Raw genomic sequence first — 26,815 nt, 5'->3', positions numbered from 1 at the left:
TAGTTGGAGTTACCAGATGACACTGTAAGACATTTAGAGCCTTTAGAACATATTTTAAACACATAAGAAGCGAAGTTAACATACTTCAATAGTTTATTGGATACCGAGTTGTATAGAGAACTCAGGAGCGTTGTCCTTGACAGTTAAAAGGGATAGATAACGCTACATAAGGTTGCCCACAAAGAAGTCCTTTGACACCATTGCAATTTATTCTTGCAATAGAACCGTTTGCACAGTGACATTTATGGAATTCGAGAAGGTCATTTCAGAATCAGAATACTTAATTCATCCCTGAGGGGAAATTGGGCAACCTAGAATAGAATAGAATTTAGAACCTAGAATAGCACTCTTTGCCAATAATGTAATCTTGTGCTTAAAAATCTAAACAGTTCTCTCCCTGCACTCCTAGATCTTATTAAAACGTTTGGAAAAATATCTGGATGCAATGTTAATCATTCAAAATCATATATAATGTTACCTAATGACTTAGAGAGGAAAAATAGCCATGTTTATGCTTCTATTTTCAACCCAATTGATAATTTCACTTATCTGGGTATAAAAATTGTTCCTGAGGTGAATAAGATCACTTAGATAAATTATGACACAATTCTGGAAGCTACTACGTTGATAAATATTCTAAAAATGAACATACTCTCTGAATTTGTCGATTTGGTCCAGAATTTCTCATGCCCCCTCCCTCATCTTTGTTTACTAGAATTAAGTTTTTTTTTTTACCGACTTCATTTGGTAAAACAAACGCCCCAGACTGTGTCTATCTTTATTATATCTACCATTTGATCGAGCAGGCCTTACATGCCCATACATCCAACGGTATTACTGGGCAGCTCAACTGTGGTCCATCATGTTTGCTTTTTCATCAGAAAAGCCTCCATGCTTGGATGGATTTAGAATCTTGTTCTGTTATGCCAAGCTTACTGTTGCACTTGTATTTGTGTTCAGCTGGTCGCAAATACTTGAGAAAAAAATACAGACGACCCTATTGTATTGAATATGATTAACGTTTGGTTTGACACTTGTAAGTATTGGAATATAAACCCCTGGTCACACTTCAGTCCCATTTTGGGTAAAGTTAACTTTAAACCAAAGGAAAAGTGACTCTGGATTTCGGTTATGGGCTGAAAAAGGGTTAAGGGAAGTGCAAGATATGTACAGTGACTATAAAGTACTTATGTCCTTTACAGAAATATCAACTAAATATGACATTCCAAAGAATCCCTTTTTCAAATATCTTCAAATAAGGAACTTTATATCCTCATCTCAAAACCATTCATTTCCTCATTAGAGGCAGCAGTTATAGGACATTGCTCTGATAAAGGTTTAATGACATCTTTGTATGGCTTTTTTGAATCTGGGTTCTGATGAATCCTCAGAATCAAACCTGAGATGAAATATCTTTAGAAGACTGGAGGAAGACATGTAGGAAGGCTCAGAGGCTGACACTTAACAGTAGCTTGAAACTTATACAGTATAAATGGCTGACGCGTACATACATAACTCCTGCTAAACTGCACAAGTTTAATGATAACATTCCTGATACCGGTACCAGGTATGATGAGGCAAGAGGACACTATACCACTGTATAAGTGAAATCCTTTTGGCTAGATATTTCATTTCATTGTTATTTATTGCGCTCATGGTAATGCACAGCTCCAGAAAAAAAACCAAGCAATCCATGATCAAAAACAACTGAATTTATACATTCCATGATTTAAAAGGAGCAGGGAGAAGAAACTCTTATTCTGCCTGACCCTTACTCACATCTAAATACAGAACAGACTAGATGGTCTGTCCGTCAGTTACTCAACAACTAATACTTACTGTTCCGGCTCGCCCAGCCGTGCCCCCTTCCCAGCGTGATCTCGCTGGTACGCCCGGGACCTCTGAGCGCGCTACCAGGCAGCTGCGCGCTTGTCAACGGGAACGAACCAGGCGCGCTCCGTCTCGCACCTGAAGCTTGTTGGCTCATCCCGCACCTGCAGCCCATCAGCTCGTCAGGCTGGGCTTAAGTTTGCTGGTCTCCCAGAGCTCATTGCAAGTTCGTGCCGTAACCTCCTCGTTGAAGTGGTTACGCTTGCCTCCCTGTGCATCCTCTCCGAGTTTATATCAGCCCTTGGTTACTATTTTCTCTGTGGAGTTTTCCCCTGTGGAATCATCCTGCCGCGTTCCCCATTTGGATTACCACTGAGTTTTCTTGTACTTTATCTGTTTGTTGTGCAGAACCTGCAAAGTGGATTACTGGACTCTTTTCGTTGCCGTGCTTGTTTTCTCGTTGGACCTTAGAGGGACTTTTCGGTTCGTTTTCAAGTTAAAGGACAACTTCAGTTTTTTGGACTTACTGTTTCCTAAGTTGCTCCTTGTCCTCCTGTGTTGACCTTTGTCTGAAGTATTAATATACTACGCCGGTTTCGGCTAACTCTATCTCTGCCTGGTGTCGTGCGCTTGGGGTCTTCCACAAACCATAACACTTACAGCCACATGAGAAATGAAAAAGAATCAAAAAGCCATACACAATAATTCACCAGAAACTGAAAACCCATTCCCTGACAACTCCATACTGTCTAACGATTCTTCCCTCATACATTTTCTTAAACTGAAAGATATTTATACAAGCCTTTAGATCGTTCTCTAAAGAATTCCACAGCTTGGCGCCACATACTGAAATACACATCTGCTTTGCAGTAGTACGTGCATACTGATGTTTAAAATTACATTTCCTGCAATGGTCCTCCTCCTCTGAACTAAAAGCAAATACTTTTAGTATTTCCTCTGGTAATACTCTGCTTTTTGCCCTGTACATAACCAACATTGTCTGTAACTCAACTACATCTTTAAGTTTCATTAGTCCTGACTTAATAAACAGTCTGTTGGTGTGTTGTCTTGGATCCCCTTTATGAATAATTCTTTATGCTGCTTATGTACGTGTTGCCCTACACTTCCACGCAGTATCTGAAATATGGCAAAATAAGTGAACAGTACAGAATTTGCATTACCTTGTAATCTAACATGTACTTTCCTTTGTTCAGAACAGACATATTTATAGACATCTTTGTTTTTAGATATGCTATATGAGATTTCCATGTCAGATTGTCATCTATTATTACACCCAAAAATCTAAACTCAGATACTCTGTCTACAAGGGCTGCTACAGCTATCCTGATAAACTAAACTGAATAAAAGAGAAGAGCCTTATGGCTGACGCGTGTTACACTTGTCTGTTTGGTCCAAGAGGGATGCTTCCTTTGAGTTTTAAGTATTTATTTAAACTTGCTTGAAGACATACAGTGAAATAATAAATTACATACATGAAATAACTTTTAATCTGACCTAATACACATATGCACAAAGCACGAATACACGTAGGCTATGCACGGTCAGAAAAGCGTGTGGCCTCACGCTTCCATCTAGGCTACTAGCAATTCCACTCAATTTCCAATCACTAGAGCGCGTTAACCCAGGCACAGTCTTCTCCTGTTCTTAAAGTGACATGCACCTATTTAAGACCACACAGCAAACGTAATACACACATAAAGAAAGCAGTTACCTAAAGTATACAATGTGTAAAAATAAGTATTTAAAATAATTATTCAAATTACTTATTAAAACATTAATTATTAACCATTAGGAGACATTTGGTTCCTACATTACCGGCCCCTAATTGTTCTGACAATGCTGTTCTGATAATGCCTAGAACAATTACCACAACCATAACAAATTCCATATCAAATTACGTCAATACATAAAATGAACAGGCATTTGTATTATCAAACATCTGAAGTTACAAAATATGAAAAGGAAGTGCTTGGTAAGCACACAGTCCAATATTTCGCCAGTCAGCTTGACAGGTCCATTTTATGAAAGAAAAAAGAGAAACAGAGAGAGACAGAGACAGAGAGAGACAGAGACAGAGACAGAGGTTTCCAGCACATGGCTCATCGTGGGGCTCAGTCTTTACCGCCTGCCCATTCAGATTCCATGAGGAGACAGATCTTTGTGATTGGTCTGTCCAAGATGTTGGTCTCAATGACTTTTCCCATAATCCATGAATTTCTTGGAGCACAGTCATCTGCCAGAAGAACCACGTCTCCTTCTGCAAAGTTTCTTGATGCTGTGGACCATCGTTGCCGCTCCTGGAGTTAAAGTAGGTACTTTTTAATCCATCTCTTCCAAAACAAATCCGACATATATTGCACCTGCCTCCATCTACACCGTGAGTAGAGATCATCCTTGTCGAATAATCCTGGTGGTAATGATGGTTTCACCTTCAGCAACAGGAGATGATTGGACATCAGTGCCTCCAAGTCATTTGGGTCACTAGATGCCTTTGTGATAGGTCGGCGGTTGATGATCGATTCAACCTTACATAAGACTGTGTGAAGACTTTCTTCATCAAGGACTTGTTCTCTCACAGTGGAATTCAGCACCTTTCTAACTGATGTTATTAACCGCTCCCACACTCTGCCATGACGAGAAGCTGTGGGAGGGTTAAATGTCCATTTAATCCCATATTGATGAAACAAATGCTGAAATTTAGAGGTGTTCTAGTCAGCAATGGCTGCCTTCAGCTCACGATTGGCACCAAGAAAGTGTGTCCCATTATCTGAACGATTCTCTTTCACTTGCCCTCTCCTTGCTATGAAGCGCCGGAATGTGTTTATGCACAAGTCTGTGTCCATTGTTGAGGCAAACTCAATGTGAACTGCGCGAACAGCTAAACAATTGAATATAACACCATATCTCTTTGTGAGGCTTCTTTCACGTTTCACCTCAAATAGTCAAATGGCCCGAAATAGTCCACCCCAACTCTGGTGAAGGGTGGATCATCTGGCATCAACCGATCTCGTGGATGATCAGCTATTAGTTGTTTCCCAACATGTAACACACGTTGAGAGAAGCTTTTGAATGGCTTTGTTGGCACTAGGGATCCAAAATCTCTGCCACATTTCGGAGAGCATATGATTGAGGCCTCCATGTCCAATTTCCTCATGGATCTGTCGTAGAACTACATCAACAGTGGGAAAGTCTCTGGACAGAATGACAGGCTGCTTACAACTTTCTGGCATAGCTGCTCGACATAGCCTTCCACCAACTCGCAACAGACCATCTTGAAACACAGGTGTAGCCGGGTGGTAAATCTGTTAAATATGTTAAAAGATTTTCCACTTAAATTTAGTATAGTTTAACTGTTAATATATGTAATTGTTACACTGTCAAGCCATGTAAAATGTCATTTGATGTATTTAAATTGTGAGGCAGATTGTGAGTGTATTTTTATAGTTTTGGTTGTCATTGCATGTTTTGACCAGTAAGTGGCAGTGGCGGACTTTTATTGTAACTCCGTGCAAGTTATCCAAGTGCATCTTGGGTATTCTTTCTTTTTTTCTTGTGTGGAGCGCCTGAAGATTGCGGTGTGACGAGGCTCTGACTCCGTAGTAAGTAAGGGTAAATATCTTGTGAAATATACCTGTAACATTATTCCAAACAATATTGTATGTCGGTAATTTGACAAGATGGTCTGATTTAGACGCTACTGGAGTTGATGTTCGGTGATTTTGGGCGCGAGCCGTCGACCGCTGTTCGCCATTGCAGGCATGACAAGGTAATGTTGGCGTGAATAAAGCCACACCATGCCATTGTATTTGGGATGTAAAGGTTTTATATGCATTTTAATTCTGTTTAAAGGTAACTGACAGAGTGAGAAGTTGCGCGATCTTCAGGAAGTTCCACATGTCTTTGTTAAACCCTGTTTAACGTACATAGTCCACTGCCGTATTTTGCACCGTATTTTGTATTTATTATTTCCCTTTTTAAAATCTTTTCTGTTAAACCTGCCACATCTGTGAACATTTATGAGCTGTTTGCTCGAAAGACACAGGAATGTATGCACTCAGTAAAACGATCTGCATTCGAAGGTTCAAACAATAAAATTAAAGCTACAAGAACCCCGGAAGTAATTGTGTCCTGTGTGGTATCTAATTCCACGGGCTACATAATTTTGGTACCAGGAGTGGGGTGTAGCTAAAACATGTTTTTTTTAAATTGGCAACAGAGTGGCTTATTTTTACTTAAAAAAAATACGGCAGTGGTGAAGATTGCTGGTGACGTCCGTTGGTGTTGAGTCTGAAGCCATCCTGCTGTGGAGGTGGTGACCAGCGAGAGACGACGTGAGGGCATCTAAGAGGTTCTGGTGCTTCCTGTTTCACACGACTCAGCCGTACCAGCGCAGAGGACTCCAGCGCTTACTTCAGCTACAAAGACCAAGATCCAGCAAGGCTCCAAGTTAAAGACTGTCCTTGTAGTATCCTTGAACCAGGTTTTGAACTAAATATCCTCATTTATACTGGACTGAGTAAAGATTAATATATCATTATGTCTAGTGATTCTGGTGATGAAGGGAGTTCACGTAATGATAATGGCCACACCTCAGGTGGCATAATGGGTATAGGTGAAGGTGCTACAAAAGAAATGCAGACCACCATGCAAGAGCTTGCCAGACTGCGAGATGAGCTCACCAGGTTAAATGGTGAAGCAAGGGCTCAGAGAGCAAGTGATAACAGTGCACCCACACGTTCATACATCTACGTTCCAAGAGAACGCCAGATCCAAGCATTTAGTGGGGAGTGTGGTACAGACAGGAGATCTGTCGAAGAGTTTATTGAAGAGGTTGAAAGGGTTTTAAGATACAGAGAGCAAACAACAGAAGAACAATGTGACTATATACTATCTCTATTGCGTGGCCCTGCATTGGAAGAGGTGCGACTATGCATGAGGGGTCAGTCAGTGGGGCCCAGTGATTTATACTCTTACCTGAGCAATGCATTTGGGGAAAAGCGCAGTTCCACACAGCTTTTGCAGACCTTTTACCACCGTAACCAAACTGATGGAGAAGACCTCCGTGACTACTCCCATGCACTATCCCAGATTTTGAGCTCTGTAGTGAAACAGTCCACAGATGTAATACCTAATGAGAAAACTGTGCTCAGAGACCGGTTTATTGAGGGTTTAAGAGAAGCAGCACTCAGGCGTGAACTCAGGAAAATGGTTAGGGACAAACCAGAGAGCAGTCTTCTAGATGTGAGGAACGAGGCCCTCCTGTGGGAGATGGAGGACAGCAGGTCTCATCGTCCCAGGGTCATAAAGAGCAACCAAGTTACATCAGAGGTTCCGGAAACCCAGTGCTCTATTATTAAAACAAACAATGACCAAGGTATTGCATTAAATGATGTTCGGAGAGCAGTAGCCCATCAAGAAAAACAGCTAGCAGAGTTAGGCAAAACACTCGCTGATCTAGCCTTTGCTGTAGGTGAACTGAGTAAGCGCAGCCCTCAACAGACATTCCTAGAGCCCAAGCCACGACCTAGACCCCAGCCAAAGTTCACACCAGATGGTCAGCCTATCTGTTTCAAGTGTAGAGGCATAGGTCACATTGCAAGAAAATGCTCATAGGCCAGAGGGGGTCAAGGGGACGCAACACCTAGTTCTTATGTAGTGCAGGAAAACTCGCACCCTCAGTTGTCATGAGCCACACAACTCGAGGGGAGGAAGCTGGCTCACCAAAAGAGACTCCAGACAGAAGCAGGATCTTAGAGCGTGCAGTCGGAGAATGTAAAACTGTTGAGGTGAAACTACGAGGTGTTACAGTGTCCTGCTTACTTGACACTGGTAGCCAGGTCAGTACAATTTCTGAGAGTTTTTTCAGGGAACACCTGTCAGTGAAAGGCGAAGACATTCACCCGGCATTTGAGTGGTTAAAGATCACTGCAGCTAATGGATTAGACATACCCTATATGGGCTATGTGGAGCTTGATGTAGAAGCCATGGGTCTGACTATCCCATAGCGAGGTTTTCTGATAGTTAAAGATTCTGAACACTCTTCCTCTGTTCCAGGTCTAATAGGGATGAACATTGTCAAAAAATGCAGAGAGCTAGTACACACTGAGTTTGACACCACACTGCAGGAGAGGTTTGACTCAAACTGGAGAGAGGCTTTTAATCATCTTCATGCAGTACATGCAACAGACAGACTCTCTTTCGCTAGGGTAGCTAGTAAGGATGTAGTCCATATACCTGCTTCATCTGCTGCTACAGTTATGGCTAGGGGACTCAGGACCGTGAGTGAGGATGGTTCTTTTTTGTTGCTGGAGTCTGCGGGTGTCCCCGTTCCTGGAGGTTTGGTTGTTGTGCCTACTTTGGTTTCATCGGGCAATCACATTTTTCCAGTCCGAGTCATGAACATGTCTGATGAAGATATCTGGCTAGGGCCACGGACTAGGCTAGGGGTTTTGACTCAGGTAGACTGTGTGAAAAGTGATGAGCTTTGTGAGGTACAGTTCCAGAGAATCTCAGCAGACACTGAACAAGTGAGTATCAGTGAACACCCCGAAACACCGACAGATGTGCAGGAAATTCTCGGCAAGCTCAATTTTTGTGGTAGCCCAGAACAGCAAGCACAGCTGACTTTGTTACTGGAGAAGTACTCTTTTGTGTTTGCAACAGAAGATGAAGATCTAGGCCACACTGACAAAGTACAACATGAGATCCATCTGACAGATGACATACCTGTAACACAGCCATACAGACGAATCCCACCCACACAGTACAGTGAAGTCAGGGAACATATTGGCAAGCTGCTTAAAAAAGGGGTCATTCAAGAAAGCTCTAGTGCTTATGCTTCGCCCATAGTACTAGTGAGAAAGGCAGATGGTAGTCTGAGGCTATGTGTCGATTACAGGAAACTCAACTCAAAGACAAGACGTGATGCATTCCCGCTCCCGAGAATTGATGAGAGTTTTGATGCGCTGAGAGGGGCAAAGTTCTTTTCGACCATAGATCTGGCGAGCGGATACCACCAGGTAGCTATGCATGAGAGAGATCGGACTAAGACTGCATTTACTACACCGTTTGGTCTGTATGAGTACGTGAGAATGCCTTTTGGTGTTTGTAACGGTCCAGCTACATTTCAGAGACTTGTGCAAGTTACTATGAATGATCTCATTTTTCAGATACTCCTGGTCTACCTAGATGACATCTTGGTTTTTTCAGAGACATGTGAGCAGCATTTGGAGAGACTTGAGACTGTGTTTAAGAGACTGGCAGAGACGGGCCTTAAGGTGAAGTTGCAGAAGTGTGCTTTTCTACAACAGTCAGTAAAGTTTTTGGGTCATCAGGTGTCAGCAGAAGGTATAGGAACTGACCCCTCCAAGGTCTCTGCTGTTAAGAACTGGAAGGTCCCAACCACTGCCAAAGAGCTGCAGTCGTTCTTGGGTTTCTGTAGTTACTACAGGAGATTCATTCGAGGCTTCTCACAGATTGCCGGGCCACTGCATGACCTAGTCAACAAATGTTCAGGTGTGAAAAAAACAGGGAAAGTAGGTCACCAGTTTTGTAATATGTGGACACCAGAGTGTGACTCTTCCTTTGAGCAGTTAAAGGAAAAACTTACCTCTGCTCCCATTTTGGGTTTTGCCGATTTCACACAACCATTTGTAGTTGAGACAGATGCTAGTCAGCATGGATTAGGCGCTGTATTGTGTCAGCAGCAAGGTGACACCAGACGTGTCCTAGCATATGCTAGCCGCAGACTACGCCAGGCTGAGAAGAATGATCGAAATAATAGTAGCATGAAGTTGGAGTTGCTTGCCTTAAAATGGGCAGTTGCTGAAAAATTCAGGGGTTACTTGCCTGGTTCAAAGTTTGTTGTCCTGACTGATAACAATCCCCTCTGCCACCTCAAGACAGCCAAGTTAGGTGCTATAGAGCAGAGGTGGGTAGCGCAACTGTCTGTTTTTGATTTCGAGGTTAAGTACCGTCCTGGTTGCAGTAATGCCGCCGCAGATGCTCTCTCTAGGCAGGAGTTTGCAGGGGAGCCTGAAACAGACCCTGACTCGGATTTTGATGACTGTATCACTGTGTGTAACCTGATTGAGCGAGGAACAGTTCTGGATCCTGGTCTTGTCTCTAGAGGTCTGGAGTGTTACAAAGTGAGACAGATCCGTGCTGGGGAGTCGAGGTCTGGTGAGACAGGTACTAAACAGGGCAACACCCCCACACTGCCAGGTTATACCAGAGAGGAGCTGGTAGGTTTTCAGGCCGGTGACCCCACCCTAAAAGAGTTTAGGGCATTTTGGGATCGGGGGAGGAGGCCATGTCCCAGAGAGAGAGCAGCCCTGTCTAGTCAAGTGAAAAGATTGTTGAAACAATGGAGATGCATACAACAACGAGAAGGGTTGTTGTACAGGGTTATCACAGACCCACGTCATGGAGAAGTGTGGCAGTTACTCGTTCCTAGTTGTTTGAGGGACCAAGTTCTAGAAAATGTACATAACAACATGGGACATCAGGGCATAGAGCGCACTGTAAACTTGCTAAGAGGGAGGTGTTTTTGGGTAGGGCTATGCGAGGATGTTGAAAGCTGGGTTAAAAACTGCGAGCGGTGCATTTTGACCAAGATGCCTCAGCCAAAAATCCATGCTCCAGTTCAGGCATTCCTGGCCTCCCGACCTCTAGAAGTGGTGGCTGTTGATTTTACAGTGTTGGAGGCAGCTTCAGATGGCCGTGAAAATGTCCTTGTTGTGACCGATGTGTTTACAAAGTTCACACAAGCGTATGCTACCAAAGACCAGAAGGCTGACACTACAGCTAAAGTTTTGCTCAGGGAGTGGTTCATGAAATATGGGGTCCCAGAGAGACTGCACTCAGACCAAGGTCGAAATTTCGAGAGTGAAATTATAGCAGAGCTGTGCAAACTCTATGGGGTTAAAAAGACACGGACAACTCCCTACAGGCCACAGGGAAACGGTCAGTGTGAAAGATACAATCGCACACTCCATGACTTGTTAAGGACACTCCCACCAGAGAAAAAAAAGCGTTGGCCAGAGCATCTGTCTGAAGTAGTATATGCCTATAATGTCACTCCTCATTCCACCACAGGGTACTCGCCTTATTATTTGCTTTTCGGGGTACAGCCACATCTCCCAGTAGATGCTTTATTAAGGCGTGAGTGTGTGTCAGACAGGAAACAGGATTGGTTGTCTGTTCATCAGGAGAGACTCCGACAGGCACATGAGCGAGCCAGAGAGTACTCAGAGCAGAAGGCAGCTGAGAGGATCTCACTGCAAAATGAGAAGGTGTATTGTCCTCCTGTGGACATTGGTCAGTTGGTTTTCCTACGTCACAGACCCCCAGGTAGACATAAGATTCAGGACACATGGACCTCAACAGTCTACAAGGTAGTTGACATCCAGGGTACCACACACACTGTTGAACCTTTTGAGGGAGGTCCCATTAAAAGAGTTCATAGGTCAGAGTTGCGACCTTGTGCGAAACCAGTTCCCAAACCAAGAACTAGAACTAGGTTACAGACCACTACACAGCCTGTAGCTGAGGATGAGCCTGAGTCACCTGAGGCTGATTTTGTTATTGTTGAGGAAGTCATCCCTCGCCGGCTTGTGCAAGTACCTAACCTGCCTCTTGCAGCAGAAAGTGTTAGTTTACCTGTGACAGCACCCACAGATGAGAGTGACGGTGAAGGACCTGAGGAAGGTTATTCAGATATGAGAAATTGTGGCACAGAAACAGAATGTGTTAATGATGTGCATCCAAACGTTAGCGACAGTGACTTGCCCATTATTGAAAACAGGGACAGGCCCGCACTAACAGAGGATGCTGGTGGAGCAGGACGTAGAACCTATGCACCTAAACCTGCCATTAGGAAAAGCAAGCGGGAAATGGCTGGATCTCATTCAAACCCATTTCATCTGCCAAAGTCGGCCTGTAATGCAGTCTCAGTCAGCACAGACATGGTCTCTAAGGTTTTGACAAGCCTGGGTGCTGCTCTCTTTGAAAAGGCCTTGCAGGGAGTATTTGAGTCAGTTCATGTTTCGTAGTCACCGAGGACGTTGACTATATTTGCAGGGGAGTATGTAGCCGGGTGGTAAATCTGTTAAATATGTTAAATGATTTTCCACTTAAATTTAGTATAGTTTAACTGTTAATATATGTAATTGTTACACTGTCAAGCCATGTAAAATGTAATTTGATGTATTTAAATTGTGAGGCAGATTGTGAGTGTATTTTTATAGTTTTGGTTGTCATTGCATGTTTTGACCAGTAAGTGGCAGTGGCGGACTTTTATTGTAACTCCGTGCAAGTTATCCAAGTGCATCTTGGGTATTCTTTCTTTTTTTCTTGTGTGGAGCGCCTGAAGATTGTGGTGTGACGAGGCTCTGACTCCGTAGTAAGTAAAGGTAAATATCTTGTGAAATATACCTGTAACATTATTCCAAACAATATTGTATGTCGGTAATTTGACAAGATGGTTTGATTTAGACGCTACTGGAGTTGATGTTCGGTGATTTTGGGCGCGAGCCGTCGACCGCTGTTCGCCATTGCAGGCATGACAAGGTAATGTTGGCGTGAATAAAGCCACACCATGCCATTGTATTTGGGTAGTAAAGGTTTTATATGCATTTTAATTCTGTTTAAAGGTAACTGACAGAGTGAGAAGTTGCGCGATCTTCAGGAAGTTCCACATGTCTTTGTTAAACCCTGTTTAACGTACATAGTCCACTGCCGTATTTTGCACCGTATTTTGTATTTATTATTTCCCTTTTTAAAATCTTTTCTGTTAGACTTGCCACATCTGTGAACATTTATGAGCTGTTTGCTCGAAAGACACAGGAATGTATGCACTCAGTAAAACGATCTGCATTCGAAGGTTCAAACAATAAAATTAAAGCTACAAGAACCCCGGAAGTAATTGTGTCCTGTGTGGTATCTAATTCCACGGGCTACACAGGGTTCAGCTTAAACAAGTGGTTACTGCACTTGACATTCTCTCCCTTGAGTAGAGCTAAAATCTCATCAGAGAACTTCTCTTTCTGACAGAATTTGATCACGTTGAGCTCTGCTTCGTTGAGGTCTTCCACTGAAATGCACGTATGTATGAAGCTTGCTTTAAAACGATCAATATCCATTTGGATCAGATCCTGACACATTGATATGGCTGCTTCATATGTAGCAACAGGTTTCAGGCAGTAATCCGCGTACAAATTCTGCAACACTGTCTCTACCACTTCAGCTTTGAGCTGCCCACTCTGGTCTTCAGCACACTTTTTCAGAGCAAAACTGGCACAGCTAGGCTAAGACGTAGCCCCAAAAAGTGTACAGTCCTTTTGTGCTCAGTCAAGGCTTGGTTATTGTCACCACCTGTCCACCAAAGGAATCTGAGTAAATCAAAGTCATCATCAGGCACTCTAACCTGGTGGAATATTGCTTCCACATCTGCCATGATTGCAACGGGTTCTTGTCTGAATCGGATTACAACACCAATTAGACTACTGGTCAAGTCTGGACCTTGAAGAAGCTGCTCATTTAAGGATGTGCCCTGATAGAATGCAGCGCAGTCTAACACAACTCTCAGTTTCTGTTTCACTGGGTGGTATACTGCATGGTGCGGTATATACCACACTTTCCCTTCCTTGTGTGTCAATTCTTTATTGGACAACTGCACTGCATTGCTCTTTTGAATAAGCTGTTCCATGAAATCTGTGTATTCCTGTTGAAAGCAGGCATTCCTGATGAACTTCCACTGTAAATTGTGTGCTTGCTGTTCAGCTATCTTGTGATTATTTGGCATGTTGACCATTTTGCTCTTTAGAGTTAAGCATATTGACCATCCACCAGTTTGGCTGATTCCATGACCATGTCCATGAACTGATGATCTTCTCTAGACATTTCTACTTCATCACGTTTTCTTCCCTCAGGGAAATCCATCTTGAAATGTTGAAGCCACAGGTTCACTAAACAGGCCACAGATATACCATTCACCGTTGTCTTCATCAGTTTTCTCATATCAGCATGACTGCAGATTTCCCTTAAGGGCACATTCACGGTCCAACCTAGTTTGGTTCTTACAGCGTATGTTCCATTAACAACACTGCTCACCACTTCCCGTGGCTCCATAGCTTTGGGTACATTTGCTCCAATGAACAGTTCAATGTCAGTCTAAAGGATCACCGCTGAAGATAGGGATGTTTAATGGTGGCAAGGTCATAATTTTTTGCTGCTTCACCATTTTTTGCTGCTTCACCAATAGAGTAATGCTATTCTGGTGTGTCATGACACTGCAGAGCGTTTCTACTGCATGATCATCTGCAATAAAGTTACTAGACTGACCTACACCAGTGGGCTGGGGACAAAGTGGCCGGAATTCTTCACCTCCGTTTTCTGTGTTGAAGATTGGCGCTACATGTAGTGGTAGAACTCCAGATTAAATAGTCATTCGACATGTAGGACTTACTTGGGATAAGCGCTCAGTTTCAAAATGTTCTAATACTTTAATTTTAGCGTCAGATGCAGCAATAGTAGTTTGTAGTTATAATGATTCCCTTTTTGCCTTCAACTCAGCTTCCTGACGTACAAGATCTTGCTTCTGCTTGAGAGCAACAGCTTTTGCAAGTAATGTGGTTCTCTCTACTTCAGCCTTGAGGCACGCTGAGGAAGCACTGCAGGACGCCATGCTTCCAATGTCTGACCCACTTCTTCTACTGTTAATGCTCGAAGCAAAGGACGCCATTGATACTCTGTCTGTAGGCTTTATCTCTGCAACAGAGCGTCTAGCTTGCTCTACCCGCTCCTCAACTGCCTTTATCCATGTTTCCAATTCTTGTATAAAGCCTCTTATACGACTTGATTTAGACTCATGTGAATTTTGATCTTCAGAGAACTTGTCGTCATGGATTAATTGTTTTATATTATCATTTAGCTTGTTTATTTTATTGTTATTTGCAGAGCTTTTTATTAGCTTGTAGCGTGAGCTACACACACAGCGTCAACAGCATGATACACACAGTGCGCACGAACCGGAACTCTAGAGTAGAAGAAGAGGTGGTATACTGTAGAGCAGTGCAACAGTGCCATCAATTGGCGATGTCTATTGGAAAAGTACTACATTCAACACTCCTACTTACTTTTTCAATAACATTAAGTCCCTTTAAATAATATTATCAGCCGTGCTCTCCTTCACAAAAATAATGTCATCAAACTTTAAACAACAACAAAAAATCTTCCTTTTTCAAATACTGTTGTTTACATTGTTTTTATCTGGAACTCTTTTTCACATTCCAGATTCAAGAATCACATTTTTCAGACTTGCTTTGATCAGGCGGCGTTCGGTGTACACCTGTCAAGCACAAATAACCACTTTAATTAAACAGGGAAAAGTCGAATTTCTCCCCTGAGATACTCAAACTTTTGTTTGGTCAGTGGCTTGGTCAATATATCCGCTTTCATGTCATTTGTTGGACAATATTGCAGTTCTATTTGTCCATTCTGCACACATTCACGGATGTAGTGATAGCGAATGTCTATGTGTTTGGTCCTGGAGTGGTTCACAGGGTTCTTTGCGATTGCGATGGCTCCTTGCTTGTCTTCCAGGATCACTGTGGACATAGACTCCACTCCGAGATCACTAAGTAATCGTCTCAGCCAGATTCCTTCCTGAGCGGCTTGACTGAGTGCCATGTACTCGGCTTCTGCTGTTGAAAGTGCAACTGTTGGTTGTTTCTTGCTGAGCCAGCTCACCGCTCCTCCACTCAGTAGAAAGATGTTGCCTGTTGTTGAGCGGCGATCATCCTGATCTCCAGCCCAATCTGCATCTGAGAATCCAATCAAAGCTCCAGAGGCTGACTGCTCATACTTGAGAGCAAAGTTCACTGTCCCTTTCAAGTAACGAAGTATCCTCTTCACAGCAGTCAGATGTGAAGCATCTGGATTTGCGTTGAACTTTGACACAGCACTCACTGCTTGAGCTATGTCTGGTCTTGTAACCATTGCAGCATACAGCAGACTTCCTACCATTGACTGATAGGCATGTTGGTCCACTGGCTTACTGACACCATCACTCTTCCTCAACTTGACGTTGGCATCAGCAGGAGTTGCTACAGGATTTGCATTGTCCATTCCATATTTCTGAAGTATGGCTTCAATGTATTGCTTCTGATGAAGAATGACACAGTTATTTTCTTTATCTTGAATCACAGAGATGCCCAGTATATAGGACAGCTCACCCATGTCCTTCATCTTGTAGCGCTCCTTGAGAGCCACTTTTAGCCCGTTCATGCTTTCAGTTGACTCTGTTATCAGGATGAGATCATCAACATAAACCGCAAGTATCTCAAGCTCTTGTCTTAATCTCACAAACACACAGGGGTCTGATGTGCTCTGTTTGAATCCAATTTCCATCATGAACTCTGTGAAGGCCTTGCTCCAGCGGCGAGGAGACTGCTTCAGTCCATAGATTGATTTTTTCAGTTTACACACCAGGTGCTCCTGTCCTGGTTTTATGTAGCCCTCTGGTTGCTGCATGTAGATTTCCTCTTCCAGGTCTCCATTAAGGAATGCAGTTACGACATCCATCTGGTGTACATGTAGATTGTTTTGAATAGCAAAGGACAGTAATGTACGAACAGAGCTGAAGCGTACAACTGGTGAAAAGGTTTCATCGTAGTCAGCACCATACAACTGAGAGAAGCCCTTGGCAACAAGCCTACACTTGTATCGTTCCACTCTTCCATCACTATGATGCTTGACTCTGAACACCCATCTCGATCCTACTGCTTTTCTTTCTCTTGGTAAATCCACCAAGTCCCAAGTCTCATTTTCCAGCAGCGACTCATATTCCAAGTCAGCCGCCTCCTGCCATTCTTTTGCATTAGGACTCTCCAATGCTTCTTTTAGTGTGATTGGCTCTGTCACACGATACATATTGGCATGATGATCAACAGTCATTATATCAGCGAAACTCATCATATCCATATCTCCTTGGCGCATTTTTGGTTCTGCCGCTTGTTCTGACAGTGCTGCTATCAGCAGTGACTGCATCATCTTGTGTTTCACTGTCATCTGTTTTCATGTTTATCTCGTTCTCTGAACAGGGTACTTTCACTTCCTGCTTCCAGTCGAATTTTGATTCATCAAAGATTACATCACGACGGATTAGAATCCTCCTCTTCTCTTCATCGTACAGGCGATAGCCCTTGGCATTGTTTGCATATCCCACAAAACGAAGCTTTATAGCCTTTTTGTCCAGTTTCATCTGGGACATGTGCATAAGCAATACAGCCAAACACCTTCATGTGACTCATGTTAGGTTTCTTTCCACACCATCTCTCATAGGGTGTCTCTTCCTTCAGAACAGCTGTGGGCAGCCTGTTCTGTATGTAAGCTGCTGTGGCTATAGCCTCTGCCCAGAACATCTTCGGCAACTTTGCATGAGACAGCATGCTTCTAGCTGCTTCGACCAACGTCCTATTTTTTCTTTCTGCAACGCCATTTTGCTGTGGTGTGTGAGGTACAGTCATTTCATGGTGGATGCCTTGAGCCTTCAAATATTCTTGAAACTCCTTTGAGGTGTACTCACCACCATTGTCAGTTCTCAGCCTTGCAACGTTCAGGCCACACTCATTTGAGAATGTTCTCTCAAATTCCTTGAACTTGTCTAGTACCTCATTCTTCTGTTTCATGAAGTATACCTTACAGCATCTTGAATAGTCATCAATGAAAGTCACAAAGTATTTTGCTCCACTTATCGACTCAGTCTGCATGGGACCACAGACATCACTATGAATTACCTGCATCTTGCGTTTGGAACGGATTCCTCCAATCGACTTGAATGGCTTTTTAGCCAACTTGCCTTCCACACATCCTTCACAAAAAGGAATCTCTTTCTCTACGGAGAAGTCCACTCCATTTACCAGATTTTTTAGCTCCTTCAGCTTGGTAGTGTGACCAAGGCGCTGGTGCCACAGGCTGGCAGCTACTGATGCACTGTGACAGATAGATTCACTTCCTTCAATGTCTAGCTGATACAGTCCATCAACTCTTTGTGTTCCCATTCCTTTTAGTGGTCCGTCTTTTCCACGTAGGTAGCAGCGAGACTTTTTGAACTGCACTGTATTCCCTTTTTTGGTAGCAGCTCCCACTGAGAACATATTCCCAGACAGCTTTGGAACATACAGTACATCATAATTTGTGGCATTTTTTACATCACTTGATTTGAAAGTCATTTTCATGTTGACATTTCCAATTCCTAGAGCGTCAACCACCCTGCCATCACCTAGTTTCACCGACTGAGCTTTTGAGAATTGCTGATATTCTTGGAGAATTTCTTTATCACAAGTCATGTGCTTTGATGCTCCAGAATCAATTATCCATTCAACCTGTCTTGGTCTGTCAGTGCAAGCCTCTGTGACTACAAAAACACTTTCAGAGGAATCTTCCTCATCCTCACAGGTCATGTTTTTGGCCTTGTGAATTTTCTTTTTTGTTTTATTTTTCAAGCTTGGACAGTCCCGCTTTATGTGACCTTCTTACCCACATTTATAACATCTCCACGTGCTTTTGTCTGCTGCTCCCGCTGACTTGGAGCCATCCTGCACATTTCCTCTAAATTGTGATGACATGGCTGATGCACTACCTGACGTAGCACCACTTGAATCATTAGCATTCACTCGCTTTTGCTCTTCATTTATTAATGCTTGCTGAACAAACTTCAGTGTCAGGTTGTCAATCTTTGTTTCTAGTGCAGTGACAATCGTAGCATAGCTTGGTGGCAAACTGCCCAACAGTGTTACAATTTGATCTTCCTCTTCAATCACAGATCCTATTGCTGCTAGCTGATCAGTTAGCTCCTTCATTTGTTTCAAATGATCAGTTAAGGCATCTCCTTCCTTCATTTCACATCGGAAATATCTTTTCTTCAGGAACAGTTTATTTGCCAAAGTATCTCTCTCAAAATGGGCTTTCAGCGTGGTCCACGCCTCTTTGGGAGTCTGGCAGCTCGTTATCAGATACAACTGGGGTGTACTTACATTCAGCACCAACATAGAGAATGCTTTCTCTCTCCTTCTAGTGAACTCAGCTTGTGCTGCTGCATTAGCATCTGCAGCTAGTGTTTCAGTCTCCATTAACATACCCCATAGTCCTTTAGCCTTTAGCAAGTGTTCCATTTGAAACTTCCATGTTGCCCAGTTCTCTGGTCCGTTCAGCCTGTCAATAAACAGCTTATCCTCCATTGTGAATTCCCACAATACTGTTTACTCCACACAACCGTGTACAACAGCTTTCAGCGATGTTCTGGGCCCATAACCTATTGTTATTTGCAGAGCTTTTTATTAGCTTGTAGCGTGAGCTACACACACAGCGTCAACAGCATGATACACACAGTGCGCACGAACCGGAACTCTAGAGTAGAAGAAGAGGTGGTATACTGTAGCGCAGTGCAACAGTGCCATCTATTGGTGATGTCTATTGGAAAAGTACTACATTCAACATATTTCCCCAAGCGAATTCTGATAATCCAAGTATAATTTATTTTTCACCGCATTTATGTTAGCATCATCTTCCATTAGCCGCTCAAGCTCATTTGCCTGGTTGGTTAGCTGACCTAGCTTAGCTCTTCTACACTGTGTTAACCTATGCAGTTTGTCCTCGACAGCCTTTTCTCTCATTTTCGCATTCCTCTTTTGACAAGATAGCTCCTCAAACCCTTCTTCCATATTTCCACGTTACTTTGAAACGTCTTCAAACTAAACAATGCTAGCGATACGTTTTCACTGCTTACGATCCTGTCTTTCTTCTTACCATTGCTCACCAGTGCTCGGGTAATACTCGTCAGCGAGTTTCCTTGCTGTCCACAATGCCTTGAATCTGTCTCAATCTTCTTTTTCCACTTGGAGCAAGAGGTTTTCTGACGAAGATGTAAGGGCTGCCATAGCTATCCTGATAAACTAAACTAAATAAAAGAGAAGAGCCTTATGGCTGACGCGTGTTCCACTTAACTAGAGCGCGTTAACACAGCAACGCTTTTCTCCAGTTCTTAAAGTGGCATGCACCTATTTAAGACTACACAGCAAACTTAATACATACATAAATAAAGCAGTTACCTAAAGTATACAATGTGTAAGAATACGTATTTAAACTAATCATTCAAATTACTAATTAAAACACAGAGGTGTAAAAACCAGGTCAAGAAAGTAAAAGTCCAAACCATGTGTGATGTATTGAAGTTGTAGTACTGGAGAGTACCTCTAAGTGACGCTGTAACCTTGAGAACCCCACACTGTACTGATATACCACAGTCGAGTAAGTAAACGTTGTTCAGTCTACCTCAACCTGTCTCATGCTTGGGTCTGATACAATACATGGTGTCAGAAGTTTGTCTTGAAAGACAGAAAAGAACTCATAAAATGAGAAATGGACCAGCAGAAACCTCCAGGGATGTTAAACTTAGAAGGCAACCTCGCAGAAAATTGGCGAGTGTGGAAGCAGAAGTTTGAAATATATCTCGTTGCAAGTGGAATCTCAGAGAGAAGTCTGAAAAGGTAAAGATAGCCACTTTCCTTCACGTCGCGGGAGACGACGCCATCAAAGTATTTGATACTTCTGATTTTGATGATGATGATGTCGACGACTTGGATGCGTTAAAAGAGCTGTTCAGGAAGTGCTGTGAACCGCGAAAAAATGTCAAGTACCAGAGACGTGTTTAACACGAGGGTACAGGGCAGTGCTGAACCCATTGATGCATACGTCACTGATCTTAAAAACAAAGCCAAAGATTGTGAATTTGGAGGGTTAACTGAGTCATTGATCAGAGACAGAGTTGTTTGTGGGATCACAAACGATCAGATCCGAGGCAGGCTGCTAAGGGAGCCAGAGCTAACGTTGCACAGAGCAGTTGACATATGTCGGGCAAGTGAAGTTAGCCAGAGCCAGCTGAAAAAGCTACATGAGGAAACTGAAGTGCCAGTACAGAAAATACATAAACAGAAAATGTATGGAAAAAAGGACAGACTGCAAGAAAATAAGAAAAAAACACAAGCACAATGTGGGAGATGCGGGTATAAACATGAAGTAATGCAATGCCCTGCATTTGGCCAAACCTGTAATAAATGTCACGGCAAGAATCACTATGCCAAAATGTGCAAGACAAGTGGACAGACGGATAACCGACGGAAAATCCAAGGAATTGAACGTGACACAGCAAGTGATGATGATATGTTCATAGGGACAGTTACAGTGAAAGAAAAAGACATGCATGTAAACAAAGTGGATGTGAGCTACGTTGTGCAACAGCTACCTGTGTCAGAGGAGAAGCTCCAGCAGTTCAAAGAGGCAACTCAAGACGATGAGGAACTAAGACAGGTCATAGCAGCAGTGCAAGATGTATGGCCTGAGTCACGGAGCCAAGTTCAAAAAGCCATACAACAGTACTGGACTTTTAAAGAAGAGTTAGCATACTCTGACAGGCTGTTTTTCAAAAATTCAAAACTGATCGTGCCTGCAAAGATGAGAGAAGAGATGCAGGAGAAAATTCATGAGTCTCATATGGGAATTGTGAAAAGTAAATGTAACGGGGGCAGTCCTATGCTGTTCTTTGCTGGTCAGCCTGCTGCACGCCCGTCACTTCCATCATCAGCTCTGCGTTGTGTTCTATTTTCGGTGGGGTCCCAGGTGTTGTGGGGGGCCCTCAGTCTCTCATCATCATCATCATCATCATGATCAAGGAAGGAGCGGGGACACACAGGACTCTATTTGGCTCACCTTGCCATTATTTTGGTTTCAAACCCTTCGACAAACTTCCAGTCCTCCAGCGGGAGCGGTGTTTCTTACGGACGTGGGGGTCGAAGTTCAACCACTGCCCGGACTTCAGTCGTGTGCGTTAGAAGGAGAAACCGTCCACGGGACTCCGATGTAAGAAAGGATAAACAAGTATTTTATCCCACAGCTTGCAGTATCTTCTTACAGGGATACTCAAGGTTACGTTCTCCTCAACCAGCAAAACTGTCCTACGGTAAGAAACACGCGTCGCTCGGCTCGATCGCTGCTTGAGCCTCCTCCCACAAAACAAAAATGGCCTCTCCCGCGTTCCGTCTTCCGTGTACCCATAAGACCTCTCTCTTAAAGCGACAGTACACGTATATGACGGTCGTTGTAAAACACATAAAAGTAAATAATGACATAAAATAAAATGTAGTAAACACAAATAACAGCACACAGACAGGATTTGGTGATATTTCATACTCAAACAAAATAAAATAAAAACATTAATTTTAACCTGGTTACATTCACCCCACCTGAAATTCACCAACATCCTGACAGCAGGATAAAAAGAGAAAGAGGAAAGGAAAAGCCCATCACTGACTACTGGCACAAGTGAAAAGAAGGACCTAGTCCTCCAGTCAACTTAGGAGCTACCTCGGTTACGAGGTCCAGAAAATAATGAGGTTGATCAAGTCTCAGAATTCCCTTAGATCAATGTGACGCCTGATACGCCACACCATGCACTTGGCCCAAAACAACCCTGTCTGATAGACACCTAATAACTCACATTAAACTAGTTTGAATGACTCCAACCTCCATCAAAGTTCAAACCCTCACACTCCGTAGAAATGGCATCTGAGCCATAGATTCTATTAACCTGTTCACTGACCTCACCACCCTCCCTGTGCGTGTCCTAACCCGACCATCGCTCTCTACTTGTGTGCGTGAGACAGTGCGAGCTGCAACATCTGTATCGAGTGAGGGTGGTGCCCCTGTGTGCGAATCAGTGTGAGATATAACACCTACATCGAGTGAGTGTGATGCCTCTATGTGTGGTGCATGTGTGTTGTGTGGTGCGTGTGTGTTGGGTGGAGACTGAGCAGTGGCCCCCACAGGACTGACTACCAGACTAGACGGAATGAACTCTTCCGCTTCTGCCCACTCAGATCTAGGTGAGTCTCCAAGTGATGAGACTGCTAGCCCCGCTGCATCCCCGGAGACCGTCAGGCCATCTGCACTGTCCTCCTCATCGGACCCTGCGCAGTCAAGCAACTGACTGGTTGTACTGGACTCCTCACCCTGATCTAACTCAGGAAGGGGCAAGAAGTTGACCTCCAACAAACGGTTCCTGTGCACCACCCTGGTGTGCCCCTCTGCATCCTGAATCTTGTAGACGTGGATATTGGGGTTGACACCGACAACCGTGTACACTCCGTTCTCCCATTTGTCAGTCAACTTTCTCTTCCCTCGCTCACTCTGGTTCGCAACCAAAACACGATCCCCGACAGACAGGACAGTGCCCTTGGCATGTCTGTTGTACTGTCGCACCTGATGCCGCTGCTCAGCCGTGGAGTGCTTCTGAGCGATCTCCATTGCACTCCTTAGACAGGAAAGCAGAGACTGAGCATAAGAGTCATAATCAACAACGTGAGGGTCATGCAAAACCTGCCTGAACATAACATCCACCGGCAGTCTTGGGACACGCCCATACATCAGGAAGAAAGGTGCGTAACCCGTGGTCTCGTGAACAGTGGCATTGTACGCGAGCGTGAGAGAATGGATCTGCTGAGGCCACTGTTGCTTCTGCTGAAGCGGAAGGGAACGGAGCATATTCCCCATCGTGCGATTAAACCGCTCTGTCCCGCCATTACCCATAGGATGGTAGGCCGTCGTGTGGGACTTCGCTACACCCGCCAACCTGAGAAGCTCTGCAATCAGGTTGCTCTCAAAGTTTGTGCCCTGGTCAGAATGTATTCTCTCCGGAAACCCGGAAACACAGAATACATGATCCCAGAGTTTCTTGGCGACCTGCTTCGCTGTCTGATTGGCGCAGGGGAACGCGTGAGCAAGCTTAGTGAAGTGGTCAGTAACCACTAGGACATCGACCGACCGCTGCCTACTGTCCTCAGCGGACCAGAAATCCATACACACAAGCTGCATCGGTGCGGAGGTTTTAATGCTCTCCAGGGGCGCGCAAGCAGCTGGCTCTGGGTTCTTCCCAAACACACATCTCCGACAGCATCTGACATATGCTCTGATATCCCTCTCCATGTCAGGCCAATAAAAACGCTGCCTTGCAAGAGAGAGAGTACGGTCCTGGCCCTGATGACCAGCGTGATCGTGGATGCCAGACAGTGCCTTGTCTTTCAGACTCAGAGGTAAAACATACTGAGAGCGCCTCTGCTTGGACACTGGGTCCTTTGTCACCCTGTACAAGACACCATCATTGACTTACAACTTCTCCCACTGTTTCAGCAGCCTGAGGACCTTCTGGTCAGCACCATGCCTCTCACGTCTCGATGGCCGCTTCCAAACAGCGACAAAGGGCAACACCTTGGAGATGCAGGGGTCCTGCTCCTGACTCAACCTGAGCTCCTCGGTGGATAACATTGGCAGTGTATCCTGACCACCCGACAGATGCTGAACGTGCTGGACCAAACTGAGTGCTGTGAATACTGATGCATCAGGCCAGTCACATTTGGCTTGACAAAAAGCCCTGACCTCAGCTGCATCACCAGCAAACCCAGATCGCGCACTACTCACTGTTTGGGACTGGCAACTGAGTCTGAAAACATCCTGCACAGAGTCCCCCTCAACCCCGTCGGCTTCCTGAACAAGGGCCGGGTAGGGCTCCCTAAGTAACCTCTGACTGACGGGCTTGGAAAAAGGGTCGCGACTCAAGGCATCCGCCACCACGTTTTTCTTCCCTGGCAGGTGTTTGAGATCGAAAGTATAAGACGCCAACTTAGACACCCAGCGGATCTCACACGCGTCAAGCTTCGGCTTCGTTAGGAGATAAGTCAGCGGATTATTATCTGTCCAAACGGTGAAGCTTTGACCCTTCAGCCAGTGGCTGAACTTTTCACAAACACTCCACTTCAGCGCCATGAACTCCAGTCTATGAGCTGGATACTTCCGCTGTGAGGCACTGAGGGACTTGCTTGCAAAACCAACAGGTCTGGCCTTGGACTCTCCTCGGGGCACTTGAGACAGCACCGCGCCGAGTCCGTCCAAAGACGCATCGACCGACAAAATGAAAGGCACCTCAAAGTCTGGATGGGCAAGCACCACACACTCCAGTAACATCGTCTTCAACAGATCAAATGCTTCCCCACATTCCACCGTCCAGTCTGCGGAGGTAAGCTTACGGAAGCTGCCATGGGGCTTCTTATCCTTAGCTGACCTCCCCCTCCTCTTTTGTCCAGCTGTAAGGGCGAACAGGGGCTTAGCCACGGAGGAGCAGTTCGGGAGGAAATGCTGGTAGTAAAATACCATACCAAGGAAAGATTTGATCCTACGAACAGAAGGCGTGCACCCATCACCTTCCATGAGATCCTGCACTGTCATGTTGGAGATGACCTCTACTTTGGAGGGATCGACAGACACACCTCCGCCATCAACCACGTGGCCCAAAAACCGCACCCGCTTCTGCAGCAGATGACACTTTTTCGGAGCCAGTTTCAAGTTGTTCTCCCTCAACCTCTGAAACACAGTGCGGAGCCTCGACAGAGCCTCAACCTCTGACGGCGCGAAGACAAGAAGATCATCAAGATAGCACAAAAGCTTCGTGAAGTTCAGATCCCCAAAGATCCCAATCATCATTCTCATGAAGGCTGCAGGGCTATTACAAAGGCCCTTTGGCATGCGATTGTATTCATGCAACCCAAGGGGAGTCGTGAAAGCAGTGTATTTCTTGTCATCTTCATGCATTGGGATGTTGAAGAAGCCAGAGGTGAGGTCCATCGTACTAAAGAGGCAGTTACCACCCAGCGCGGCAAGACAGTCCGACTGGTGTGGCAAGGGATGAGCGTCTTTCAAGGTCCGAGCATTCAGCCATCTGAAATCAGTGCAGATCCGAAGCCCGCCATCCTTCTTCCACACCATAACCAGCGGTGAAGCGTATGCGCTCGAGGACTTCCGGATAATCCCTTTCTCCTCCATATCAGTGAGAACCTGTCTCAACTTCTGATAGTGGGCTGGGGGAACCCTCCTGTAGGGCAAGCGAAAGGGGCGCTCATCCACCAGATGGATGCGATGTGTGTATCCTGTGACCTCGCCACAGTCCAGAGAGTCCCTGGAGAAGATGTCATGGTACTCGGTGAGCAGCTGAGTGAGCTGGGACTTGCATGCCTCACTAACCTGACAGGAGCTGAGGTCAATGTCACTGAGTCCGAGCTCTGACAAACTCCTAGCCGGCTGGACAGGCGGAAAGGCACTATCTGTGGCGTTGGACTCAAGCCTCCCTGCAACTGATTGCAGTCCCTGGAAAACATTAAAGTCCTCAATCGCCAAGCATGGAAACACATCAGCCAACTTGCAGTTCCTTTTCAGCGTGATGGCTTTGTCAGATGGATTGACAACAGTCATGGGTACCCACCTATCACCCCAGAGCGGTGCGACAAGTCGACCTACGAGTACACTGCGTGGCATGGCCTTCGAGTCTGTCGGCTCCACAACAACAGTGCTTCCAGCTGACATAGGCACCTTAGCAGGAAGTCTGCCCCAGACTAAGTGCTCGTGCCTCGGTAAGAGTGTCACGGCCTGGGTGAGCTTAACAGTACCTATCTTCTCAGGAACTGCACCACCCCTCCAGCGCTCTACATTCGTGAACATGGACAAGAACTGTTCAACGTCAGGACTAGACGGATTTTCCTGTCCGGACGCGATGTCCCAGTACTCAGTACCACTCTTGAGTACATGGGCCACATGTTTAATGACGTTTGTGCCGACTATCAGATCATCATGCTGACCGGGCACGACCAGAGTGGGTATGACAAAGGAAACACCATAAAGCTGCATGTTGAGGTCATAAAAACCATCAGGCCTAGTCTCCAGACCACCGCAGCCAATCAAGACAATGTTCTCTTCAGGCTGCTGCTTCTCAGGTAAAACACCCCCAGAGCGGAGCTTCTCTACTGCATTTTCACTGATACTGCATGACGTAGAGCCAGTATCCAACATGCCATTAAGCTGAACA

The sequence above is a fragment of the Lampris incognitus genome, chromosome 13 (genome assembly GCF_029633865.1).
Source record: "Lampris incognitus isolate fLamInc1 chromosome 13, fLamInc1.hap2, whole genome shotgun sequence".
NCBI classification, from domain to species: Eukaryota; Metazoa; Chordata; class Actinopteri; order Lampriformes; family Lampridae; genus Lampris; species Lampris incognitus.
Note: the sequence above shows the minus strand (reverse complement) of the source record.